The sequence below is a fragment of the Manis javanica genome, chromosome 11, assembly GCF_040802235.1.
Source record: "Manis javanica isolate MJ-LG chromosome 11, MJ_LKY, whole genome shotgun sequence".
In the NCBI taxonomy this organism is placed as follows: Eukaryota; Metazoa; Chordata; class Mammalia; order Pholidota; family Manidae; genus Manis; species Manis javanica.
The window spans coordinates 95855733-95878316 of NC_133166.1; the positions used below are offsets into that span (position 1 = coordinate 95855733).

At 42.7% G+C, this 22584-nt stretch overlaps 1 long non-coding RNA gene across 1 annotated transcript in view; it reads right to left on the reverse strand.

The window, feature by feature from the left end:
* Positions 1-17185, reverse strand: part of LOC140844299 (uncharacterized) — a 113203-nt gene extending 96018 nt beyond the window's left edge. The window contains exon 1 of the long non-coding RNA XR_012122455.1: positions 16985-17185. This is a non-coding gene — a long non-coding RNA (uncharacterized lncRNA). The remainder of the gene's footprint in view (positions 1-16984) is intronic.
* Positions 17186-22584: the final 5399 nt, after the last annotated feature.

Below are 22584 nucleotides of genomic sequence, written 5' to 3' on the forward strand. Positions count from 1 at the left end.
CAGTGGGGGTTCTGTCAGCCTGTGCTGTTAGGATAGTTGGGGCATCAGAGAGAGGGGGTTGGCAAGGGGTCATAGCAGGTAAAAAATCTCTAGAATCCTCCCTTATTCTTCTTTTTCTCCTACTACTTCAGTGCTGTTTTCTGAATCCCCACATTCCCTTTAAGGCCATTAAAGCCAAAGCCACAATATTCTGATACATTACAATTTACTTTTTTTCCCCAAAAACAAACCCAGCCAACTAGGTGCAGGCTGAACCATAGACTTCAGCTTGTTAAACTCCTGTCCTATAAATCTAAGGCAGAGAGGGTCATCCTGACACCTCCTCAGTTGGAAACCAAACCTTCACCACCTCTACTTTATGCACCTCCAGGATGGGACTGCCCTGGCTGCTCCTCACCCTTTCTGCCCATCTGTTGGGATGGCATGGTGCCCACTCACAAGTTTGTTGGAGCCTATGGAGGTGCCAGGCAACAATGTGTTTTGATGGGCAGCCTGCAGAAGGTAGCAATTGCCATCTCTTGTGAGTGAAGGCCATAAGCGGTGCCAGCCCTGGCATGCCAGGTCTCTACACTTGTTCACACCTGTTGACTCTCTAGTGCCAAGAAAAGCGTACTTGAGCTGGGGACAAGGGTTGGGGGTTTCCTTATGGAGGCAGACGGGACCTAGAGAGATTTGATCAGTCAAACCCAGAATGTACCTGTGTCCAACACTGGAATTGCTCTGTCCAGCACTGGAATTCATCCAGTGACATTGGTCTGTGCTAAGAAAAAGGTCCCCAGGTGGGAGACTGCAACACAAGCAGACAGAAGTCAGAGAAGAGAGAAGCAAAGAGAAGGCGAGTTGAATTTAGGCAAGTCCCCACCACCAACAGCCTAGAATGCTTTAAACCCTGATAAGGTATGTCAATCCACCTAGAGGTCTCCATGCTCTCTCTCTCCTCCACCTATCCTGGACAATTGCTGCTTTCTAGCTGAGACATGAGCCAGTTTCAGGGTCAGACAGACCTGGTTCTGTAGCTCAGCTCCACTAACTGACCAGGTGATGTTGAGAAAGTTACTGACTTTACCTGAGCCTCATGCTTCTCATCTCTAAAATGAGGGTAACCATACCTATCTCATTAGATTGATACAAGGCCCCCTCCCTATCTGCACCCCCACGTCAATGCCTCATTCTAATAACAGCGGATGCTCTGCACTCCAGCCTTACCTCTGCACACCAGTATGTCCCCACTTTTTCATTCCACTCCTCCACAATGCCTTAGAAAAATTAAAATTAGCACGGAAAGTACCTAGTGAATTCTCACCATCTAAAGGCCCTGTGTAACAAGACGTTCTCATTCCATGTCCTTGACGTTCTCTAGCCGTTCTGAGGTGCCTGCAATGTGCCAATGGCAGTGCTGGGCAGAGTGAGGGTGACACATGCATGAGTCCTGCCCTTCAGGCTCTCAGTGCGGGAGGCAGAAATGAGCTCAAATAATCCTTAAATAAGGGTTGACTGGACAGGACTGAAGCACCTCCCAATATATAAGCAAGCAACTCTGGGGAGATAACGGCGTTAGTGTGCCTCTGACCTCCATGTTTGGCTCGTGTTCATGTGTCTGACTCACCAGGCCTTTGAGAGTAGGACTCACATGCACTCCAGCAAGAGGCCAATCATTGACAGTCTTACTGACCTGGAGAGCCTTGCTTGCCTCAAAAAATATAGGAGGTCATGAAGAGTTTATTTGCATGGGTGGTGTGACCCTGCTGGTTTCATGGCACTACGTTAGTGGTGGTCCACTGGATTTTAAGGCTGAGTGACATACTTGTGGACAGACCTGGATGCTGGAATGTCATGTGTAGGAACAGGATCCAAAGTCCACAGTTGAAAGTCTGTAAGATTGCTCAGCTCTTCCAAAGATCCCATGGGATTTCCCTTAGGAACTGTCCTAAGTGCTAGATAAGGGGAATGATGAAGAAAAAGAAAAGCAGTGAACTATTAGAAGAAAATACCCAGGCAAAAGCCCCACCTGTTTCCCAAGGCAGGGGATCTAGGTAAAGAGGAGAGATGGAATGGGCCATGGAGTGAGAATGGAGGAGCAACACTTGGAAAGGGAAGAAAATTCTTGTAGAGGATATTCCTAGATGCCCCAAGAATTTCACTGGAGTGTGGGCCCCTAACACTGCAAGGAGGATAAAGGGCACTTGAACAGGGTGGATGAGATGGACTGCCCAATCTCAAGCTCTCATGTCCACAGGAGAACCAGGAAAGAATCAACCCACCAGAAACCAGTCAATTTAATTCACAAAACACTTAATATAGTCTTCCTACGAGTCTCTTCCCAGGGATCAGTGGTGAGTTAAAACACAGTCCCACCCTCATAGAGCTTAAAGCAAGCCCTGGAGTCAGGAAACCTGCATCAAGAGCCTAGCAGCCCCACTGAGGAACTGGACCAGCCTGAGCCAGTTATCTAAGCTTGGTTTCCCCACCTGTAAAGTGGAAATAAAAAGTTAATACCCAGTGCAAAGGGCTGTTGTGAGAATTCAATCACGTGGCACATGGAAAAGCTCAGCAGTATGCGCTGCACACAGGCTCGGTGAACACTAACTGCTATTATTATTGTTGCCATTGTAATCCCACCATAATCTTTATTATTATTAGTTTAGTTGGGAGACAGAGACTAATCAAATATAAGCCCAGAAAATGTTATTTTGAACTGCTATAAGTGGTAAGTAATAAGCACTATAAACAGAAGTCACTTTTGGTGCTTTGAGGGTGAAAAGCAGGGCTCTGGTCCTCTCAGGGGGAACAGAAAGGGCATCACTGAAGAAATGCCCTTGAAACTGAGAACCAAATGCTGCTCAGGTGCTAAGGGTGAGCAAAGGGCTGTAAGTGGGTGGGTGAAACCAGGGTGCAGGCAGGGGAGACCACTTGTGTAGAGTCCCCGAGACAAGTCCAAAGTCATGGCAAGAAACTGCTCCCCACAGGATTGCTGGGAATTCCTAAAGAGCATACAATGGAAACAGGAGCCCCAGGAGGCCAGAAAAGGTTCCACTCTGGCCCTTACTATGTTGGGGTGAGGTTGAGAAAAGATTTGGGAGAACCAGCTTCTCTGACCACCCAGCTGCTGGCTGCTGGCCACACCCGGCCCAGCTTCCCACGATCTGGGACTTGCAAGCTGCCCAAGTGCCAGCAGAGCCCAGGCCGCCACCAGACATGAGGAAAACAGAACAGTCCACTTCCCTGCGTGCTCCTCCCCACCTCCCAGGAAGCAGGGTCTCTCTCCCGCCCCAGGCCAGGCAGCTCCCTGGTACTCATTGCTTCTGTCTGAGAGGGTCACACGGCTCCCCTCAGCCGGGTCTGCCAGACCCCCAAGAGAAGAGCCAGTTGGCACCACAGCCCAGTGGCTCACTCTCTGACTCGGCTCCACTCACCACCCTTCTGAGAGAATGGAGTGTTGAAGCAGCACTTGAGACTTTCCCCCCAGGCTCCCCCAGAGTCCCTCCGAGCTCTTCCTTCACTCCCTGAGTATCTGTCTGTCCTGTGGCAAAAGTCTGGGCTTAGGAGTCCCAAAGACCAAGGTATGAATTCCATCTCTGTCACTTCCAGAAAAACAGCCTCTATCTTCTTATCTGTCAAAGGGGGCTAATACCACTTACTTACAGGACTGTCCCAACAGGACGAAAGACATGATGTGTGTAAAGCACTTCATGCAACGCCTAACAAGAGAAGAAGGTACAGATTACCTGGGACAAATGCAGGTAAACTGAAACGTCTGATCACCCACTTGGGTGACGTTCTCTTTGCATTGTTTCCTTGGTGCACTCGCAACACTAGAGAGTCCACAGAGGATGCTGGAAGGCAGATAGATAAGAGCTCATGTGATACTGCCAACTAGGGGACCAGGAAGGCAATGTCTGAGGGAGGCATCATATTATAGGATTTCTGGGGAGCACTGGGGACTCACTTGAGCTTGGCCAATCATGAATTTAAAGAAAGGCAGTCAGTGTGGTTGACGTTTCTCTCCAGCTAGGCTCAGCTGTCTCGGTGAAGCACAGCAAGGGAGGGGCAGAGCGTTGAGTTAACTTGGGCTGGGATTTTGCCAGGCAAGATTGACGGAGGGAGACAAGGATGTGGAAGATGAATTGTATATGCTCAAAGAATGAAATCTGTTGGAAGGAATGAAAGCTTGCACATAGTCCTGGCAGGGCAATCCAAAACCCTAATTCAAACATTACTTGTGTGAAGCTAAGCTGCCTCTGCTCCATGAACCTCCATTTCTCACCTATAAAATGGGAATTACAACCCACCTCACAGCATAATTATGGATGTGATATGACAGATGAGATGGTAATTCATGATACTGAAGCAAGACATCATTTATAACCAAAACTCTACCTGGAAACGTTTTGTTAGGCCAATTTGAGTTACTGCTTGTTCTTGAAAATAATAAAAATTGTATTTCTTTAAAACAGTACTCTGGAATTTAAAATATTTCTTTAATTTGGCAGTCCTTCCACAATTGAATGACACCATGAAGTTTTCTGGCCCCTAGCTAACTCACTGGGTGATTTGATTGATATCCATTCGCTGCTTCCCCAAAAAGGGAATCAGTGGGCAAGCCACTGGGGGCAGGGAGAGGGTGCTTAAAGATGACTAAGACTTGGTCCCAAAATGTGAGAAGTTCAAAATCTATTGAATATTTTGAAAGCGCGTTTGCACTGCTTCTAAAAGTCTGGAACTATGTCTCTTATTTGCTTTGCCTGGTGACTCCACCACACAACACAGGAGAGATAACTACTTACTGACAGGTCAGGCACTGCTCCTTCAGATACCTTCGAAACTGCAGTATTCTACAGCTGATAAATCACTAAATCATGGGCTGGTTTGTTCTTTACAATAACCTGCAAGTGCATAGAGCAGAGATGCTTATCCTACTTTACAGAACAGAGAGATTGAGGCTTGTCCAGGGACCCAGACCCTTCTTCACAGACCTAATGAGAATGTCTTTCCATTACCTCATGGGATTGTTGCCACATGGCACGAGAGTCCAGACTTCATGCACACAAACAGTGGGTGGGTATTACAGTCAGAATAGGTAGCATGGTACTAAGGAAGCTACACTTGATTGGCGAAGATGGAGAGTGGATAGAAACTGAACACAGTTCTCAGGACATTTCCATTCTGCAAATCAGCGCTTATCCTCAGACCCCTTTGATGTCATCTTGACATATGGGTAAAGAATAGAAAGAGCACTGGGTCTCTCATTCTGCTTTATGAAATTGAAGCAGGCATCATTTATAAACCAAAACCCTAACTGGAAACATTTTGTTAGTCCAATTGAAGTCACGGTTTGTTCTTGAAAATAATAAAAATGGTATTTCTTTAAAAAAGTACTCTGGAATTTAAAATATTTCTTTAATTTGGCAGCAATGTCGGTCCTCATTCTGCTTCAACCTCTCCCTGTGATGTTCTCTTTCCATGCCTCAGTTGCCTCATCTGTAGTATGAGGAGGTTGGTTTGGTGCCACCCTAGACCCCCCCAGCCCTAACTCTGGGGGTCATCCGTGCCTGCTCGCCCAGGGTCGGACAGGCTTCTGACCTGGGTCCTCTCAACAGTCTCAGATTGAAAGCCTGAGAAACAAAGAAACTGCAGTGGCTCAGGTGCACTAAAGTAATGAAGGAAAAACCTTTGGGTACTGATGACCCATGAGCCCTTTAGAAGTCCCCTGGAAAATACCCTGGTGTTAGGAATGTAATTAAAGCAAAGCATTCATTCATTCATTCATTTATTCATTCATTCACTCACTCAAGTTCCATATGGAAAAACTCAACTATGGGCCAAGCACTGCAAATAGGCGTTAGGTGAGCAACAGCAGGCAGAGTTTTTTTGCCTTCCTGGAGCTTATGGTCTATTTGAAGACACAGATATTAAACAATTAATGGCAGCCTATAAAGTTACAGCTGTGGTAAGTGCAAAGAGAGAAAAGTACAGAGCAGCTTGAGGGGGTACGGGGAGGGGGATTTAGCCTGGTTGGGGAGATAGGGAAGTCTTTTCTGAGGAAGTGAAACTGGGCTGCCATGTGGAAGGAGAGAACAAGGCAAAGGAAAGAAGAGTGCCCCAAATTAGAAGAATGGGGTACGCAGGCTCTGTGACACAAGGGAGTATGACACATGCACGGTCTAAGAAAGAGCAGTAAAGGAGGTACAGAGAGCAAGGTGGGCACAGTGCAGGATGGGGCTGGGATGTGGGAGCCACACTAAGGGGTACAATGTGTGCATTTTTTGACCTAGCAACTCCAGCTCTAAGAACAGAGGCTACAAACACTTACACAAGTCTACAAAGAGTATACCTATATATATATTTTTCATACATGTATATATTAATCCTGGTACATTTATTGCAGTGGAATACTATTCAACTATTAAAGAATAACAAGATAGACGTACATGTAGTAATATGGAAAGATAAGTGAAAAAAGTAAGTGGCAGAACAGAACGTATAAAGATGATTTACAGTTTAAATGCACATGCATACTATGCATTAGGTATATTATATATAATGCACTAAGCATAGAAATAAATCTAGGACTATATGCATCAAATTGTTCACAATGGTTACCTCTAAGGAGCAGGAATGGAAAAGGACTTTTTTTATTTCTAGGTATCTGTCTTGTTTATTGTAACCCGTACCTATTTCTTTGGCAATGAAAAAAATGTTTAATTCTGTTTTGTTTTTTTAAGAGAGAGCACACCCACCTTGAAAATCCCCCAATGAATCCATGACCTAAATTAATCCTGGGTGTGTGCTTCCTTGGAGCAAGAAGACCACTTTTCTCAACCATCCCTTACTGTCCACCTACCCTGTCTGTTGCCTTATCTTCTCTTGGATTTAGTGGGGAAGAAAAATAGTATTGATCAAGTTTGACAGAAAGAAGGAATGAACAGGAAGGGAAGAAGAGGGGGAGGGGAGAGCAGAGGCGGAAGGAAAGCAGAAAAGAGTCCAATTACCCCTCCTCCCCAGACGTCCCTCTAGGAGTCGCTAAGCAAGAGCCCTGAGGAATGAGATAGAAGGGAATGCCGCCAGGTGTGAGGTTGCATGTCCACCAGACGAGCAGGACAGCACAGGGTTTGGGCACAGAACAGCCAGAGCCACCACAGGAATGACTGTCATCCTCAGGGGCAGATGCTGGGTTGGCTCTTCTACGTACATTAACTCAAGAAAAGGATTTCAGCCCTCAATTCTGCATTTAATTAGCAGAAACTCCATGATCACTCAGAACTGTAATTTCTCTCATCATCTCAGTTTTCTCATCTGTATCACAGGGAAAACTTCCTAAGCTCACAGGACCTTCTGAGGATCCAGTGAGACCCTACATAAAACAAGCTCTTATTCATTCTATAATTGACGGTATTGTCGCCACTCCAGCTACTGAACCAGAACAGAAAATGCTCACTAGCGTGAAGTGTACTAATCCTGGTACACTTCCATGTGGTCCCTCTTAGATCTACTGAAAAATGGGGACTGTGGAAATAATTTCAGTCCCATTCACAGATTTTAAATAACTGACTGTATGCAGGGGAGAGGGTTTGGCAGTGGGGAGGGGTGGTCGCTCGTGCCACACAGCTGCTATGGCTGTGAAAATTTAACCTCAAGCATCCTAAACATTCATTTTACAATGTACACTGCTGATTACTTAATTATGTCTAAAATATAAGTCAGACACACTACAAACCCCAGGGAGTAAATTACACAGATCTATGAAGCAACATCTAGGCACTCATTCCGGTCTCACATTTCTGAATTATCTTTTTCCCCCTAGTGACTGTAAAAATCTCTTCCTTTTTCTGCAAAACGTATGGCTATTGCAAACCAGTGGTTGTTTTCTCGGTATTACGAGCTTGATTAGGAGAGCCCATCTCCAACCTAACATTTCAGGCTCTTACCAACAGGTTCTTATCTTTATGGATATTTGAACTAGGAGATCTACATATGCTTGATCTCAGCATGAACCTCCGTATGACCTGATTTTGTTGCCATGGTCACCAATTAGATGAATCTTGTTGACTGCAGAACAACAGTCAAAGGATTTCTATTAAGTCCCAGGGTAGAATAACAGTCATATTTGGTGCACATACTTTATAGATTATTTTTTCCATTTGCCTGCCCCAAGGTCTGCCTACCTCTATCTGCTGAGAATGCAGTTGTTCCATAAAATTCAAAGAAAATGCTTCCTGGGGCCAGTAATTAAATTTTCTTATAAAATGAATGGATCAGCTGGGACTCCCATTCCCTCTGGGGCATAGCAATGTAGATCTTACTCAGAGCTCACCTACAATCTTCTTTTCCTAAAATGATTTCAACCCCACTCCATGGTCTTACATGGGTACATGTATGTGAAAATATCCCATAACCGTTACTGATAACCAGCCATCCTGTAATTGCGAAACACTTAGGAGTATTTTGCAAGGCTCGGCTGGGTGAGGTTTTTCATATAATCCTTCCAGCCAATGAGTGTGGTCCAGTGATTCAATGAGCTCATGAATACCATGCCTGCTAATTTATAAATACTGACATTAACAGGTAACATGTAGGTACTGAGTGTTTTATGACTGCATTAGTTTCTAGTGGCTGCGATCACAAATTAACACAAAACTTGATGACTTAACAGAAATTAATTCTCTCACAATCTGGACGCCAAAAGTCTGAATCAAGGTGTTGGCAGGGCAACGCTGCCTCCGAAGTGTCTGGGGGAAAATGCTTCTTGCCTCTGAGGCATTCCTCCACTTGCAGCTGCATAAAACCAATCTCTGCCCCCATCTTCACAAAGCCTTCTGCTCTGTGTCTGTGTCTTTTCCTCTTCTATCTCTCATGAAGATACTGGTTATTGGATTTAGATCCCACTGGATAATCCAGGACAACATCATCTTGAGAACTTGAGTCACACTTGCAAAGACATTTTCCAAATAAAACCATGTCCACGTGTCCTGGGGGTTAAGATGGAGACATATCTTTTGGGATGTCACCATTCAAACCACTACAATAACAACATGCATTTCTGAAGGTTTTATAAAATTAAGCTTAAAATTTTTGTATGTGCAATGTCAGGTACTTATCACCAATTTTGAACTTTATACAGCACCAAAGACTATTTACAAGAACATATACCTCCCTTCACATTGACTTATTAATCAAAGTTAAAAGCTAAGTTTTAAACTGGCAAATTAGGTAGAAGAAGGCTGGGAAGCCATACAAAAAAATCCTAATGAAACACCCTAGGATTATTCAAAATGGCTCCAAAACCAAAATAAACTCCAAATATCAAAGGCATTCTGAAGGTAGTGGAGAAACTGAAGAACGGCTGGAAGTGAGAACACCCCTGAAACAGCTCAGAAGTAACCAAACAGATGAGAGCTAATAAAATGGGAGAAAGCAGTCAACAAGCCATAACAGCATGGAAGACATGGCATGGGTGATACACGTGACCACTTCAGTGCAGGTTGGGAGCAAGGGTCACCACAGAGTCTAGTTTCTTGATGGCTATTAGGAAGGCTGATAGGTGCATGTTATCCTTACAAAGCTGCTCATTAGTATCACTTTATGTCGTCATGCCAGTTCGCCACACACTTCATGTAATATCATTTTGTTCTCGTGACGGTTGCTTTGGACTATGTAACTTCATGCTTCAAGCCATCTGAGGTGCAAACGGATTTATCATCCCCTGTTAAAATGCTGAGCATGCCACGGAGCCTGGGGTGGAAAATTTGGGAGGTTATTTATCATTTTGTGTTTCAGCTCCTGCTAGAGCAATGCATTAAGAACAGGAGGAAGATTAAAGTTTGTACCTCCAAATATTGTTGTAGAAAACCAGCTTTCTTGTGCCCATTTTCTACCACCTCAATACCTTAAGAAAAGGAATCACATTCTCTGTTTCTTCAGTTGCCCTGCCACAAAGTCCACGGACCACCTTGAGTACTGTATTAGTTTCCTACTGCTGCTGTGACAAATTACCATACATGGGATGGCATAAAACAACACACATTTACTGTCTTATAGTTCTGGAGGTCCAAAGTTGGCAATGTGTCTCACTGGGCCAAGATCCAGGTGTCAGCAAGGATGTGTTCCCTTCTGGGGCTCCTTCCTGCATCTAGAGCCAGCTTCCAGGGCTCTCCACCCTCCTTCTCCATCTTCAAGCCAGCCACAACAGAGAGGTCTTCGCACACCACGTCACTCTAGCCTCCTCTTCTGCCTCCCTCTTCTACGTTGTGATGACGTCAGGCCCATCTGGATAATGATGGCTAGTCCCCCATCTCAAAATCCTTAATCACATCTGAAAATTCCTTTTCGCAATGTAAGGTTACATCTTCACAGGTTCCACAGATTCAGACATGGTCACGTTTTGGGGGGCCGTTATTCTGTCTACCACAGGGGAACAAAACAGACCAAGAATCAAGACAGGCTAACTCTTTGCAGTCCAGGTCACCACTCCCAGTTTAGGCACATCTCCTCTAATCACCAGGGTGTGTAATGAATTCCTTTGTGGCAGGAAGTAGATGGCAGGGGGAGGGGTGGCAATTAGAGGAAGGTGGCTAATGGTCAGGTCATCAGCAGCTGAGTGTCTGTAGTTTATAAACGCGAAATTTCCCCCTTCCAAGTGATTGCCCTAACAGTTCCACCCCAGATAGAAAGTGAAATCCACAGCTGTGCCTTGTTACACGTAAATCCCACATAAGGAAACCTGCCCTTATCCGTGTGGATGATTTGCCAAAGGAAGGAATCAAATGCTGAAGTCAACCAACCCTCGCCCTGCTGGAACTCCCAGCAGTTTATACCACTTAAATGTCTACTAATGGGCTAAAGCAGTTACTAATGGGCTAATAAGCTGGTCATTAGCGGCTTCTTAAGTAGCAGGCTGGGGAGCTGTGTGACTCTAGTTACAGTCACTGAGAATGAGCAGTCTTCTCAGTTTATGAAAGACACTAAATTGGGTCAGGAATTGTTTCCCCTCAAGGTTGACTTATTTGGCTCCAAATATGGAGGCAGTCATTGTTACAAAGAATTTCCCCCTTAATAAAGATATTCACTCTGAAGTTCCCTGCCAGGTTCTTCCTTTGGGCATTTAAATGTTGGTTTACAGACCACAAATTACTTCCGAAGACACTAAGGAATAGAACAGAGCCTTAAGACATACTGTTTAAAATCAATCAGAAATGAAGATAGAACCTTGTTACAATGGAGATATGAGTGTCCCCACACATAAGCAGCTAAGAGAGCAAAAGAAGTCAGGGTCACATTAAAAGCTGACTATCACTACCACCAATCAAGACACCCCCTGTTCATTCTCTCGTTCAGTGAAGACTGACTGAGCACATACTGGGCAGTGATCTGTGCCCCAGAGAACAAATCGGCAAAACTCTGTGCCATTAGGAGTTTACGATCGGTAAATGACTGAAAATAGTCCCCAAAATGAGTCATTATACAGTAAAAGGTGACAAGTGCATGGAAAAAGATAGGCCAAGGGGAGGAGAAATCAGGAGTGCTGGGGACAGGGCAGGAGTGAAGGGACATCTTGAGATGGTGACAATTAAACTAAGGCTTAAAGGAGGTGACAGTGGTGAGTGGAGGAGATCCTGACATAAGTAACAGCTGGTGCCAAGGCCATGAGGCAGGACAGTATCTCATTTATTTGAGGAAAAGTGAGGATGTCCATGTAGCTGGAGAAGGGAGAGTGGGGAGGTCATAGGAGTTGAGGGCCTGGCAGGTGGGCCTTAGGGACATTCTGGCCTGCCAAGAGGAATGAAGAGCCGCTGGAGGACTCAGAGCAGAGTGAAGGTATCCCCTTCCTATACCAAAAGTCCCCCTAGTTGCTCCTGGGGACTCCAAAACAACCCCTAGACGTGGAATTACTGGGCCCTACGGTATTTCTACAATGCCTACAAGTTGACTTGCTCCTCCACGGTACCCTCCTCCCACCTCCCAGATACCTCTCCCACTTCCACCACCAGTGCCCTCGGTGAGATGCCTGGCTGAACTGCTGCTTCCCGGGGCTCCTGAACGGCCAGCCCTGGCGTGCCACAGCGCCACGCAGGTGTGGTCTTCCAGCCCCGCCCTGCCCTTGGAGTGCTGATTCCCAAGGCCACAGGCTTCCACGCAGACACTCTGAGCATTTCCAGAGAATAGCTGCTCCACTGTTTGGTCTTTGTGCCAAGTAAGCCATTCTTATTTCTAAAAAAAGACATTGTCCAACATTTTTCAATTCCTAATAGACTTATAATTGAAGAGTTTTTCTTCAATTATGCCATCTCAGATCCATTTTCCATGCATATATCCTTCCTTAGAAGTCCAGCTATGTGAGTTTAAAATCTAGCTTCTTTTCTCACGTCTCCTTTGGATCTATACCATCTTGGAAACCCCTCTGATGGAAAGAAATATGGTTTTTTGTCTGGTTTTGTTTTGCTTTTTGGTTTATTGAAATATATTTGACATATTATATTGGTTTTAGATGGATAACATAATGATTCCACAACTATATGCATTATTAAATGCTCACCACAGTGTGGTTATCATCTATCAACATGCAAAGATTTACAATATTATGGAGTATATTCCCTATGCTATGCTTTTCCCTCCCTTGACCAATTTATTTTATAATGGGAATTTTGGCCCTCTTTATCCCCTGCACTTATTTCAGCCAACCCCCCATCTCCTCTCCTATGGCAAGCAACAGTCTATTCTCTGTGTCTATGAGTCTTTCTATTTGTTTGTTCATTTGTTGTTTTTCAGATTCCACATGTAAGTAAAATCATGTGGCAGTTGTCTTTCTCTGATTTCCTTCACTTAGCCTAATGCCCTCCAGGCCCATCCATGTAACTGTGAGTGGCAAGATTTCATTATTCTTCATGGCTGAGTAATAACTCCATTGTATTTATGTGCCACATCCCCTTTATCCATTCATCTCTTGATAGACTTTTAGTTTGCTTCCATATCTTGGCTATTATAAATAATGTTGCAATAAACATAGGGGTGCATATATCTTTTTGAATTAGCAAATTCCCAAAAGTGGACTTACTGGGTCCCATGGTATTTTTAGTTTTAGTTTTTTGAGGAACTTCATCCTGCTTTCCATAGTGGTTGCATCAGTTTACATTCCCATCAACAGTATATGGGGCTGATGGACAAATGCACTATTCCCTCACCAAGGGAACATGTTTTTTGTTGTATTTTCCCCCAAAAGTGAGCACCAAGCTTTGCATACAGTACTCAACAATATGGCTAAATTAGTGTGTATTCATTCCCTATGACCTCAGTCCTATGCTAGTCACTAAGGCAGTCACAGAAGTGAAAGTTATCCCCTTACTCCCACAAAAAAGCTTGCTTGGTAGATAGGAAAATACTGCGAAACAGCATCAAATAATGGTAGAATGTGGTTAAGTCTAAGCATTAGACATTACAAACTCTGGCTCCTATGAATTCAAGGAGGAACTGGGGACAGAACAGTGGAGAATGGTTTCCAAGAGAAAACAGGAATTGAACTGGAAAGCGTGAAGGATGAACAGAGTCAAACAAGACCCACAGAGCCAACATCCTCCATTCAAGAGGGACAAATAGGATAATTAGCAGCTACAATGTGTGTCACTTAGGCTATTTTTACAACCAACCTCAATTATACTTATGATTTGGCCAGTAAACCCTGTCTGGAGTTTCATAACATTAAGTCAGAGAGTATGGCATAGACCTTAGCAGAAACTCTATCAATGTTCCATTATCAACAGAAACAAACTACATTGTACTTAACCTCTATTAAATAAGCTTCAGTGACCAAGATAAAAGGGTGTTCAGCTTTTGGATCAAAGAAGCCAGGGGACACTGAAGGGTTTGCTGTAGGTATTCGGGGTCTGGCAATTGGCACTAGGAATTGCAGCAAGTACAGAGTGGATCAACTTTTTTTTACAGAGGGGCAGGTAGTGTATGGGGCTTAGGAGACGACGGAGCACATCACTAAAGCTCCTGAGCATCACACCGACAGGCATAATCATGCTGTTTGATATCACCTTGGCAATTAGCTCTCCAGTAAATGAATTAGCACCCAAGAAGGTAGAAAACAGGCCGGTCAAGATAGGCAGAGCGGTGAAAAGCAGTCTGCCGCGATGGGAAAGAGACACTTGGCTATTTGGTAAATCTGTAAAACAACTCACTGATAGACATTCTTCTCCCACCGAGAAAAACTTTTTTTTCAGAACTCATGCCCCATTTAAAGACCTACATCTATGAACATAATAAAGGAGCTAAGAGGGCTACAAGAATCATGGGACATCAGTATAAAAACTGGTTATCTGAGAGAGGAAAATGATTTTTGGATGCTAGCATTAAGTTTGTAATCTCTGGGTGCTGTCTGTTGCAGGGGAGAAAAGTATAAAATTCATTACCAAGGTCTTGCTTATTCCCTAATACCCAAGAATTGCTGTTTATTAGCTTGAAACTGCATGTGTGGATCCCCAAAATCCCTGCTAAGAAACTAGTTGTGTGAACTGTAAAGACATCACGTTTGTGCAAAAGATATTCTCTGCGTAAGGCTTGAACAAATTCAATCACATACAAAAATAGGTTGCTGGCTAGGAATCTGTTAAATCTTTTCATTATGGAATAATTATTTTGAAAAGCAAACAACCATTTGCTTATTTATCTAAAGTATAAAAATGGACTTTGGCTTTTGTGTTTTCTCATTGTGTTTACTTGCCTTTGTACATTCTAGTTATTCAAAAAAAGATCAGCTATTTTTCTTTAAGCATAAAACAGTAACCAACTTCAAAAGAAGGATGTAGTCGAATGTTTGCGTCATTACGTTTTCTTTCTCTTCCCTTGCTTTCGGTCTTAGGCAGATTTGTTCTTCAGCCTTGTGATTTTAGGTAATCTATGTGCAAGGTTGCCCCAGACAATGCTGGTTGCCATCTGAGGTCCTGACATAATTATTTAATACATCTCTCAAAATATCCTAACTTGTGTGATAAAGAATATGGCTACTCTATTTATTACAGATTCTAAGGAACTAGGAATTTATTGTATATTGAAATCAATTAAAAAGGCAGACATATGAATATTATTCACATTAACTCCAAAGATCAAGTCAAAGCTCTTTTTTTTAAATTTATTTATCTTTTTTATTTTGGTATCATTAATGTACAATTACATTAGCAACATTATGGTTACTAGACTCCCCCCATTATCAAGTCCCCACCACATATCCCATTACAGTCACTGTCCATCAGCATAGTAAGATGCTATAGAATCACTACTTGCCTTCTCTGTGTTATACTGCCTTCCCCGTGACCCCCTACATTATGTGTGCTAATTGCAAACTCTTTTAAAAGCCACTTGGAAGAGAATGCTAAGGATGCAAGCCCCTACCCATGAGTTCACTGGGTGTGTGTTTTCAAAACCAATTCAAAATCCCATCATGACCCCCTTCTTCCTAGCACCCACCAGCTTGGTCAGGTGTTCCCTAAGAACCGTAGATAGCATTTGCGGGTTAGCAACTGAAATCAGTCAACAGGACTTTTTATTTAGCACCTGACCCCACCCTCCATCCTGCCCCATACAAAGCTCAGATAATGTAAAATCCCTAGTAGGATCAAATCTGATCAGAATGATTCCTCACCATTTACAATGCCCTTGTACTCAAAATTTCATCTTTTTGATTTATACATGAAAACTAAGGCTTAAGGAAAAAAGGATAAACTCATTGGGAACACTGCTTCTTAGCCATTTCAAGCTCTGCACAGCAACCACCACTCACAAACCCATCCTGTCTCACACACACACACACACACACACACACACACACACACACACTCCTTCCCAGTGATAGAGAACGTTCCTTCAAAAGAGACACAGACTCATTCAACAAATGTCCTATTTTCTGGCTCTCTCTTTTTCATATGCTGAATTGGTAATGGAGCTAATAAAGGTTCAAGATTGCTCTTTCTGGGGGCCAAATTTTTCTTTTCTGAGTGTCATGTTTTTTATTCAGAAAAAATAATTTTCTTTGCACTGTTTTCACAAAAGCTTCCAACACCCCCAAATAATGCAGAGAAATTGGCTTTTATGTTGAACAGGCTTTTTCAGTGCTCACTGTATCTCTCAGCATATCTATTATATTAATCTAAGCCTTAATGATACAATGGGTAAAAACAGTGTACGGATGTGTATAAATAAAAAATTTAATAGATTTCCCTCTTAACGTAATAGAATTGGCATGAGGCATTGGGAACAGGAGTGAAAGTAGTCGCTCAAGCATTGTGTTTACATGATATTTAAATTCAAGTGGCTGGGGTGTAAGTACTCCTAAGTACACCTGAAAGGGATGGTGCCTTCTAATCATTGTTTCAGCAAGTGACAGTTGTTTACACAACAGCAGCGCGTTCACTGCTGATCTGAATAATAAACATGCTTAAATACCAGCTGGATAATAGAAGGATAATTGAAACATAGTTTAAAGCTCTGATTTACAGGCATTGTAGCAACAGTTTTATTTGCTGTACAATGCCACACTTCTGTGCAGTCTCTGAAAAAAAAATTTAAGGCATTGTTTCAAACATTGGGGTCTATTAAACTTGATTAATACACCCAGCATATGTATCCATAGCTCAAGCCATGCCCGGGTGTACTTGAGACAGCTATTGTGCAATGTGTTTTAGCAAAACACTCCAGGTTACAATGGAAGCATTCAGGGGGCCTGCAGTGCAGGGTGTCCACCAGGGCCCTGAACGGTGGGACCTGACACAGAAGCAGAACAAATCACCTAAATCTCATGATTCACAGGTGAGAAACAAAGGGTTGACCTAGATAATCTCTAATTGTGAAATTTTACAAAGTTACAGTTCTAAACTCTAGCAAATCTTCTTCAGTTTCTTCCCATCTTTTTCCTTGTTTACACAAGGAAATTTTATCATTGCTATCATCTTAGTCCAGATCACCTCTTTACCTGGTCAATTGCTAGAGGACTAACCTGGGCATCTGCTCCCGGGTCTCCCAGTTTCAATCGGTCCACACCACATAACCAAGTCAATGGTCCTTTTTCAGGTGGGAGCTGCAGGGTAAAGCTGGCTCCCTGCTCAGGTTGGCACTCTCAGGTAGGCAGTACCTGGCAGGTGTCGGTTAGTGCTCCAATCATCAAAGGTAGGAATCTAAAAACATGATTGAACCTGCTCACTTGGAATGGCTCATACTTGGGAAAATAACTCCTGTGACTAAATTAGCAGAAGCTTAATTAGCCAACCAGAATGCTGATATATGCACTGATTTATCAGTCTTAGAGGGTAATTCACATTGGTCATTCAGAACACTCCCCTGGAATGACTGCCTCAGAGGAACAAATTACGTGTCAAGAAAGTTGCTTAATGAACATAAAGGAATAGCAAAAGAACGGGATGAATTGCCACTTTCCACTCCAGGGAAAAAAGTAATAGCACCCAGGCACCAAGCCAGACATCAATTATCTCTAATTCTTATAAAATCCCCCAGAAATTATTATTCCCTGTTAAATACAAGGGAGTGATCTAAGACCACATTGTTGCTGAGGTATAGCATCAAAACCATATCATATGCTAACTAATTATTAATCATTGTATTGATGACCAACAATAATTACCAGATAGTAAGATATTAATAATCAAACCTCTCTTCTTTCTCTGTATTTTTCCTGATTGGGCTGAATAAAAGTGGACAGATGTGTTTTTTCTGACTCCTTTTTTAATGAATCACCTGTACCACTCACACAGACTGGCTCACACTCTTAAGAACTGGTAGGTGCCCCATAGATGCTGAATGAGTGACTGAGTAAAAGGTTAAAAAACTTAAATGACTGTTACTTAATGCTAGACATGTATTTCTGAGAATACAGGTTGGTGTGCAGTAAGAAAGTTCGGACAGTCATTGCATGCATTTCCAGTCCATTTAGAAATGGTGTTACTTCTGCAAACAGCTAATCTCATCTGGTATGAGTGGCTTACTAAAACTTAATTTCCATCACAACCATATTCTGAAATTCTGACAAAATCCATATCCTAAGGCCCTCATCTCCTCTTGTTACCCACCTATTCAAAACCAGGAGATCCATTTTCAAAAGGACACCAGAGCCAAGGCCCTGACTGCAGTGCACACGAAGGTCAGTCATACTGCCATCTGCTCTCAGGTCCCCTTGTAAGAGAATTTGCTCCTGTCAGAGTCACTGACTTCCATGAAGTAGTAACTTTCTACTCCTCTCTGGCCTCAGCTGAGTGGAGGGGCCAAGCCAACTCATTTAAGGGCAACAGATGCAAAGCCCAACTGTGCAAAAGGGAAGTTCCTCTGGCCAGGATCCTCACCTGACCCTAAACTACTTCATGATGCAATGGGCCTACCACTAGGCTACTGCTTCCACACCTGTAGGCAATGAGCTATTACTGATGGCGTCATAAGAAGACGCAGTTCATATGAAGAGCTCTGCCCAGTGCTCTGGGCAGAGGCAGAGATGGAGGTGGATTGCTGGGTGCAGATGTGATTCTAGAGCTTGGCCTGCCACCATGGGAATAAAGCCAGGTATAAACCCTTTTACCCCAAGAACATTCCATTGTCCTTTCTCAGTCTCATCGAATCCATAGTGAACTTGCCCGGGGCTGAAACCCTTAGGCAAGACAGAATCCCAGCTCATCCTTTTCCTGGCAGTGTTACCTTTGGCTAGTTACTCTACCTGTATCAGTGCCTGGCACGTGGTCAGCACCACGTATGTGTTAGCATGTTAGGGATCATTATTGGGCCCTTAAAATGGGCTGGCTGGTGTTCTCAGTCCACTACATGTATTAACTCAGTCAATCCTCACAACAAGCCAATGAAGCCCTATTATAATCCCCATTTTGCATATCAGGAGACTGAGGCACACAGACATCCTCAAAGAGAGAACATGTGACCTGCAACAGAAAAACACACTCAGGAGGCGCTCTGGCCAGAGACTTCCTTAGTCCTAACTCACAGGCATCCTCACAGTCACCCCCTGCCCCTTTGCCTCAGGTGGTCTGCATGGGTCTCTTTTTCTTGAAACTGAAAGATCCTGACTAAAATTAAGTGGTCCTGAATTGGGTGGGGTGATGTCTTGCCAATGGGTTTCAGCCCCAGGCAAGTTTACTATGGATTCAATGAGACCAAAAAATGACAGTGGAATATTCTTGCAGTGAAAGGGTTTATACCCAACGTCATTCCCACTGTGGCAGATCGATCACTAGAATCCTACCCACTCACAGTGAGTCTGCATGCAGCAAGACGGTCTCTGCCTCTGGGCCTCTCTGCCCCTGCAGCTGTCTCAGTCTCTGTGCTCGGCGCAGCCACCACTGCAGCCTCTGCTCTCCTGCAGCCGTGCCACCATGTCACTGGGCAGAGCTCTTTACATAGAGTCAATAGCAATGTATTGCCCACATGTGTGTAGTGACAAGCCGACCAGGGCCAGGTGAGAATCCTGGCCACAGGAACCTTCACTTTATCCACAGGAGAGGGGCACTAGTGGAACACAGAACAGATCTCAGGACATGTGTGGGTGGAGGCAAGTCATGCACGGTGCTGGGTGAAGAGGGATAGGAGGCCCCCGCAGCCCACACACCAAGATAGGGACAGAGTGAACAGTGAGCTTTCATTTACAGAACCTGGGGATCCTGAGCCCAGTAGATGGTACCCTGTGGAGGACTGGGCCTTACCCGAGTTCATGGGTCAAGACCATGGTGCTAATGGATGGTGTGCTCCGTGTTAGACGCCTAACAGAGGGAGCAGGCACCTCCCCACCTTCCCTGAATAAAAGATTGTATGCCAGGTGCTTAGTTTGCCTTTCAGTTAAATTCAGGTGTGTTCATTACCCTGAACTCGCTTAGGTTGAAGAAAGGCAGGCAGAGCCTGAATGGATTTGTTTTCTTTTCACCTCCTCTTTTTCTTTATAAATTACAAAACAGGCTATAAAAGCTACACAAAACAATAGCAAAAGTAAAGTATTATTTTACCAACAAAGAAAGCAGAGAATATTCTATAATTGGGAGAGCAGGCTCCAGGGCTGAGGAGCTAAAGCTGAGAATGCATGTAAAGAAGCCTGAGGTGCAGGAGAAGCCGGCCTGATGGCTGGAGTAGGGCGAGAATAAGGCAGGGGGCAGGGAAAGAAGGAACCGGTTGATCTGTATGGCTGACCCATGCACAAAGCCGAGTTCACAAGTGCCAACCTCCACATAGTCTAAAATCCAAATATAACTGGACTCCCCAAAAAGCTGATTACTAATAGCCTCCTGGTGACTGGAAACCTTATGGATAACATAAAGACAGTTAACACGCATTTTGTGTGTTATATGTATTATATACTGTATTCTTACAGTAAAGTCAACTAGAGAAAAGAAAATGTTTTTCCAAACTATCACAAATCTCCAAAAAGTTTTCCAATGTATTTATTGAAAACAAATCCATGCGGCTCATGGACCCATGCAGTTCAAATCCATGTTGTACAAGGGTAACAGTATAGTGACTACTCACTCACCATTTCCCCCTTATTAGCCCAGGTATTTTTATTGTGGGTTAAAAAGAGGTCAAGAGTTTATTGCTGAAGAGATTGAATGAACCAAGGAGAACTAGGACAGCCAGTAAGGGACCCTTGAGTATTTAGGGACTCCCCCAGCATTAAGGTGACTCTCTAAATGTCTACCTTAAAAGGAAGCCTGGCAGGCAACATGCCTTACCCAAACACCCAGAGATCCCAGTCAGTATTTCCACTGACTCATTCTACAAATAAATGGACAACCAAGAATTATGGGACCATTGAAGAAAGACAGAAATATGAAAAAGAAAGTTCAAAGATAACCAAAAAAGTGCCTTGGAAAAAATAAGTAAATTCTGGGGTTCAAATTAATTAATGTATTCAAAATATTTAAGAAGATCCATAAAGCAAGGGTGGGATACTATTTAAAAAGATATGAAAAGAGTTTAATAAAGAACATATGGAAATTAAATATAGAATTGATGAAATAGAAAACTCAGAATGAATTTGAAAAATAAAGTCAAGGAGATCACCAGAAGTAATTTAAAAAGAGATACAAAACATCAGAGAAAAGATGAGAAAAAATACAAATCAATCCAATAGCTTCAATATTTATGAGTCTCAGAAAAACTAGAAAGAAGAAATGTTCCTGCAAGAAAGAACACAAGTTTTTGATATTGGATCCATTTTAAGTGACACAATGAATGAAAAAGGAACTATAAATATGAAATTTTACAACTCCAAGGAGCAAGAAAAGATTCAAGAAGCTTGTGGGGGTTAAGGGGGTGGAAGTCATCTGCAAAGAAATGAGAATAAAACTGGTCTCGAATTCCCCAAGAGCAAACTGAATGACAGAAAATGATAAATATAGTACTTTTTGAAATTCTGAGGTAACTAGATTTAATATCCATTTAAATTGTCAATTAAATGTGACATTTTCAGACACGCAAAGACTGAAAGTTTTCTCTCTCACACCTTGTATTAAGAAATTACTTGAGGATGTGCTCCAGCAAGATAAAAGGGTAATACAGGAAAGAGAAAGGCCTGGAATACTGGCTCCAGGTCACAGGAAAGCAAAGCTCAGAATACCAGCTGTGTCACAGACTTAGAGAGCAATCAGTGTGGAAGGAACAGTAGGACACAGAACATCAGAAGGGAAGAATCCACAATTAAAAAGGGATCCCATAAATTTGATGTCATGCTAGAGAAAACTGAAAAATGTTAAGAATAAGTTTAAAGCAGACAATGCAAGATAAAGTACAATTATAAACTCAAAGATAAGCATTTATCTGAAAAAATTTATAATCAAATTAACTACTTAGCTATGATAAAATTGTTTTCTACAATGAATCCTAACAGACACCCCCTTTATATTTTTCTATGTTTGTATGAAAACATACAAACATACATCTGTACATATAAGGAAAGTAAATTTTTTAAAATTATCATCCCAGATATAATTATATACCTAGGTTTTTCACACAATAATACTATTTGAACACCTTTCTAAATATAAGTATAATTCTAGCTCATTCTGTCCAATAAGTTCCTAAGAATCCACATAAATCATGATGTATTCATGCATCACCTTTTGATGAATACTCAGATTGTTGATATGTCTTTGTACATAGTATTATATACTAATATATTTGTTTCTACAGAATAAAAAGTAGGGTAGTTAGAATTTTTACAATATGCTTTTATAATTTCAACACTTTTAGATTACTTTCCCACAGATTATTTTTCCACTGTTTTAGCAGCTCACTATTATACCAGCATTGCACAAGAATGAGTTTCCACATAGCCCCACCAGTATTAAATGTTTTTTTACCGGTTTTTATCTGTTTATTTGTTTTGCCAGTCTCTCACATGAAAAAAGTATCTGATCATTGTGTTAATTCTGACAAGCAGATTTTGAAATGTCCCAGTCTCTAGATACAGATACAGAATGATGAATTTTTGGTTTTATATGTGATAATAAAATGTCTATAGGCATGAACATCTTTTCTGGAATAATGATATAAGAAAAAGAGTGGTCAAGTCTATTACACACATCAATCATAGTGACA